The following is a 6,000-nucleotide window of genomic DNA, read 5'->3' as shown; positions in this document are numbered from 1 at the left end:
ACAGGCAAAAGAGCTGATTACTTTGGGGCATGCCCCGCAAAAATCCCTTTTAAGGGCAGGTAAAAGAGCTGATTACCTTGTAATGTAGAATAGGGTAGGGACTTTTATTATTTTTTTTTATTATTATTATTTTATTAGGGGGCTTAGATTAGTTGTAATTATTTTAAAATTCTTGTAATATTTTTTATTTTCTGTAATTTAGTGTTGTTTTTTTTTTTGTAATTTAGTTTAGTTTATTTAATTGTATTTAATTGTAGGTATTGGTAGCTAATTTATTTAATTAATTTAATGATAGTGTAGTGTTTAATTGTAACTTAGGTTAGGATTTATTTTACAGGTAATTTTGTATTTCTTTTAGCTAGGTAGCTGTTAAATAGTTATTAACTATTTAATAGCTATTGTACCTAGTTAAAATATATACAAAGTTGCCTGTAAAATAAAAATAAATCCTAAAATAGTTACAATATAATTATTAGTTATATTGTAGCTATATTAGGGTTTATTTTATAGGTAAGTATTTAGGGGGGGCAGGATAGGGGTTAATAGGTATTATGTAGGTGGCGGCGGGGTCCCGGTGCGGTGGTTTAGGGGTTCACATATTTATTATAGTTGCAGCGGGGTCTAGGAGCGGCGGTTTAGGGGCTCACATATTTATTATAGTTGCGGGCGGGGTCCGGGAGCGGCGGTTTAGGGGTTAACATATTTATTATAGTTGCAGTGGGCTCCGGGAGCGGCGATTTAGGTGTTAACATATTTATTATAGTTGCGGTTGGCTCTGGGAGTGGCGGTATAGGGGTTAACATATTTATTATAGTTACGGCGGGGTCCGGGAGCTGCAGTTTAGGGGGTAATTAATGTATTTAGTTGCGGCGGTGTAGGGGGGGGGACAGATTAGGGGTGTTTAGACTCGGGGTACATGTTAGGGTGTTAGGTGCAGACATCTCCCATAGGAATCAATGGGATATCGGGCAGCAGCGAACATGAGCTTTCGCTATGGTCAGACTCCCATTGATTCCTATGGGATCCACCGCCTCCAGGGCGGCAGATTGAAATCCAGGTACGCTGGCCCGGAATAGTAGCGAGCGTACCTGGTAGTAGTTTGATAACTAAAAAAAGTAGTCAGATTGTGCCGAACTTGCGTTCGGAACATCTGGAGTGACGTAAGCATCGATCTTACGTCACTATATTCTACTTTTGCCGGGCAGTAGGGGTTGATAACTAAGGCGAATCAGCCTCGCCACAAATACGCTGCGGAATTCCAGCGTATTTGCGGTTGACGGCTTGATAACTAGAGGCCAATGGGTAAGCCAATTACAAGAGGCATATATGAGCAGCCACCAATCACCAGCTAGCTCTCAATAGTGCATTGCAGCTCCTGAGTCTACCTAAGTATGATTTTCAACAAATTATACAAAGGGTGTGATGATCAAAAACTCGTTGGCATGGAGAGAAATTACACAAAATCCTTCAGATTTTTTTTTAGTCCTTATATTGTAGGAGTCTCTCCGTCAAATAAAGAACATGCCTCAATATCAAATATGTGTTTCTTAATTGTTTTGAGGGGTCTTGTCATACTGATAAGACTTCTTAGATCATGTTATCTGAAGGGAAATAATTAGATCATCGGGCCCTAAGAGAGCAAGGCAAATTAAATAATAGAACCGAAATAGAAAGTTGTTTAATATGTCATGCTATATCTGAATCATGAACGTTTAATTTTGACTCTTCTGTCTCTGTAAATCAAAAGAGAAGGCAATTCAAATTGAAGCATTGAATGAGATGGTTTCTCCTATCTTGAAATGTAAGAAAACCAAAACCTCATCATGGCTCTGGGGTTAATAATCACCTTTTTCTTATGTACTTGAGGATAACTGGACAGGAATAGTTTTATGGCACCATTTAGGCTTATTTTCTATAACTCTGATAAGGGGGAAAGGCAAATTTGTAAAACATCATAAGCCATCTGAAGGACCCAAGAGTTCAAGGCATTGAGGATCCAGGTATAAAAAATGGGCAAATCTGCTTACAAAGAAAGGGGAAAACGTTTGAGTGAAAGTTAGACTCACCTTGTTTTTGTTTAGCGGCGATAGTCACCAAAATAGAGGCTCTGGATCTTGTAGGAAACAACACTCTAAGGTTGGTTAATTCTAAACATTTAAGCCAAATATTGCAATAGGCATGTTGAGTTAGCTGTTTGGCCTGATCCTCCCAGTCACTGCAAAATATCTGGTGGGTTGGAAAAAAACATTTCATGGAGACCAGCTTTATACAAGGTTACACAGATAATGAATGAATCTCCAAAGAGGATGCTATTTACTTTTAAGCCTCTTAGTTAAAGCCAATTCTGCTAATTTGGGGTTAATGCATGAGTGACTCCCTTCTGTATTCAATTGATAGTGCCATCTTATCATTACCAAGAAAGCCTAATGCTCATAATGAAAAAGATCCAGGGGCTGGCTTGAAGTAAAATACTCATCAGCCAAATGAGCAATCTTAGTAAGATGCCAAGAAACTTCTAACAATTTGTCTAGAGAGACTTCTCCTGGCCCCTACAAGGATCCCAAACCACTATTGGACAAAAAGGTAGTTACCTTAGGGTTAAAAAACAAGGGTTTTGGAATCCAGACCATTTCCACCTCAGTGTTCATCCCTTCTATGGCAAGAGAAATTCAGCAGAGTACCTTGCATTCCAGCACTACCCGGCTGGTAGTGCCAAGCATCCCTCAGAGAACCACAGCAAGGAAGGTTAAATGACTCCAATTCCCCACAAAGGTATCATCCACACACTGGAAAAAGTGGGGAACAGACTAATACACCTTACACAGGACTTAAATAATATAATAATAATTATAATAATAATAATAATAATTTGCGATTTATATAGCGCTTTTCTACCTGTGAGACTCAAAGCACTTTACAAATATACTGTACCAACATAAGACATAAAAGTTAGGAGTTTCTGAAGGTCTGATAGGCAGACTAAATGCCTAATGGAAGAGGTGGGTCTTTAGCTTAGTCTTTAAGGACGGTGCCTCTCTGATTGCGCACGGTAAAGAGTTCCAGAAAGTAGGGGCAGCGTGGCAGAATGCTCTGGAGCCTGAGTTTGTCCTTATTCTTGGCACTGAGAGGAGGGATGTGTTGGCTGACCTAAGTGAACGGGATGGGATGTAGGGTGTCAGGAGCTCTTTCAGGTACTGTGGGGCCTTGGTTGTTTAAGGCTTTGAAGGTCAGCAGGCCAATTTTAAAATATGTTCGCCATTTAATTGGAAGCCAATGCAGGGAGTGGAGAACAGGTGTTATGTGGCAGGAGCGAGTTTGATTGGTCAATAGTCTTGCTGCTGCGTTTTGTACTGTCTGAAGGCGATGGAGTTCTTTTTTTTTGGGAGGCCCAAGTAAAGTGCATTGCAGTAATCTAGCCTAGAGGATACAAATGCATGGATTAATGTTGGCATATCATCCGGTGGAATTAAGTGTTCCATCCTGGCTATGTTTTTCAGATGAAAGTAGGCAGATTTTATTACGGAGGAAATCTGCTGTTTAAAGATAGTCCAGCGTCAATCAGCACTCCGAGGTTTCGTACCTTTGCTGAACTAACGAGTTCAGAGCCTCCAAGCTCCAGGCCAGTTGGGTGATCGTGGGATATTTTTGATGCCCGGGGTCCCCTCACCAAGAGTAACTCTGTTTTGTCCGGGTTCACTTTGAGACAGCTAGCATTCATCCATTCTATGAGGTCTGTTAAGCAACTGTTTATGCGGCATGCTGGGTCTGTAGTATCTGGAGCAAAGGAGAAGTAGAGTTGTGTGTCATCAGCGTAACAATGATACCATAGGCCATGTTGGTTAATGATGTCCCTCAGTGGTAGTAAGTAAATTGCGAATAGCATGGGAGACAGGATAGATCCTTGTGGAACTCCGCAGGCCAGTTCTGTTGGTGCTGATGAGCTTGATCCTCATATTACTCTCTGTGATCTATCAGCGAGGAAGGATTTAAAGCAGTTAAGAACTGTGCCTCCTAGACCACAGATGTACTGCAAGCGCTCTATTAGAATCCTATGGTCAATGGTGTCAAATGCAGCTGAGAGATCCAGGAGGATTAGAATGGAGTAATCACCTTTGTCTCTTGCCATGAGGAGATCATTTAGCACTCTGACTAGCGCTGTTTCAGTGCTGTGGCGGCATCTGAAGCCTGACTGGAAAGGATTGAATATGTTTAGGCGTGATAGATGGGCTTCCAGTTGAGTTGCCACTACTTTTTCAATTATTTTCCCCAGAAATGGGAGGTTGGATACTGGTCTGTTATTAGTCATGCGGTCTGGGTCTAATAAAGGTTTCTTTAGGGAGTGGTTTTACCACAGCTTCTTTTAGAGGATCTGGAAAGTCTCCTGTTTTTTAGTGAACACTGCACTATTTTTGTGAGGACTGGGGCGAGTGTTTCAATGCATCCAGATATGATACAGTACATTGTTTAAATAAGAGTGGGATAGAGTAACTCACGGACTTAATTACATCAGGCTAACATTCTGACTTAGTCAGTTTACACTAGACCAAAGGGCTAATGACATCAGATTAACATAGTGACATTACCAAAACACAGGAAGGAATAGCAAACCTCAACAATAGTTCTAAAACTAATTGCATTACTAAAGTCTACTCAGAAGCTACCTGAGTTAACTCCTGCAATTCCAGTGACTAGTCTGTACCATTAAATTGCAGTTTAAAACAGAGGGTATACAGCCCCAACAGGACTTGGGAAAGGAGAATTCCCTTGAAAGTAAAATAGTATCATGCAGTAAGTGGATACTGCATATCCTTGTAGCGGCATTACTGTTACAGCTATAAAATATGTATTGGAGAGAATATTAGAAAACCCAGAGCCTTACTCAACCAACCTAAATTTGGTATCATCAGGTTTGGAGATAAATTCCCACTGTATCATCCCATTTCATTGAAATATGACATAATGGGCTAGATTACTAGTAGTGCGCTAGCATTAGTGCACGCAATATTCAATTATTGTGCCTGCGCTAACTTGCGAAGTTGAAAATAAACGTGAACGTATGAGTGCAAGCTAAACTTGCGCTCATCAAGTTAGCGTTACTAAAGTCCTCACGTAAAGGGTGAGGGCTAAATAAAAAGTTGCACCAAACACAACATAACCACATTAAAATACAATTTACACTCATATATACATTATCTGAAAAAAAATATTCATATAAATATTAAAAAATAGTTATAAGGGTAAAAGGTATATGGTATATGACAAGGTATTTGACTGGAAAGGGCTATAATGTACACGCATATATAAATAAATATATTTATGCATTAGAGCCCTTTGCAGTCAAATACCTGAAAACATGAAAAACATTTGTATTCAATATTAATATTTAAAGGGACAGGAAACCACAACATTTTATTTCATGATTTGGATAGAACATACCATTTAAAGCAACTTTCTAATTTACTTCTATTATCAAATTTGCTTTATTCTCTTGTTATCCTTTGCTGAAGGAACAGCATTGCACTACTGGCATCTAACTGAACACATCTAGTTAGCCAATCACAAGAGACAAACGTGTGCAGGCACCAATCAGCAGTTATCTCCTACTAGTGTAGGATATGTGCATATTTGTTTCCAACAATGAATAACAAGAAAACAAAGCCCTTTTGACAATAGAAGTAAATTTAAAAGTGGCTTAAAATGTCATGCACATTTAATTTTGACTTCCCTGTTCTTTTAATAATGGTTTTAACTATGTATTTACTGCAAATACTTCCCATTCCAATGTTCTTCATATAGGGAAACATGTTCTAAGTATTTTTAAATAGATATTCTTATATATATATTTGTGTAAATCTATATATATATATATATATATATATATATTAAATAGAACATATTCTTCCATGTGAAATATTCATATTTCATGTCTCTCTTGAATAAACGCAGTCGGGTTAGTGCGAGTATGGATGTTAATTTTTTTTGCAGATTGTGCACTCCGTT

This window comes from Bombina bombina, chromosome 5 (genome assembly GCF_027579735.1).
Source record: "Bombina bombina isolate aBomBom1 chromosome 5, aBomBom1.pri, whole genome shotgun sequence".
Classification (NCBI taxonomy): Eukaryota; Metazoa; Chordata; class Amphibia; order Anura; family Bombinatoridae; genus Bombina; species Bombina bombina.
This window is presented reverse-complemented; position numbering follows the sequence as displayed.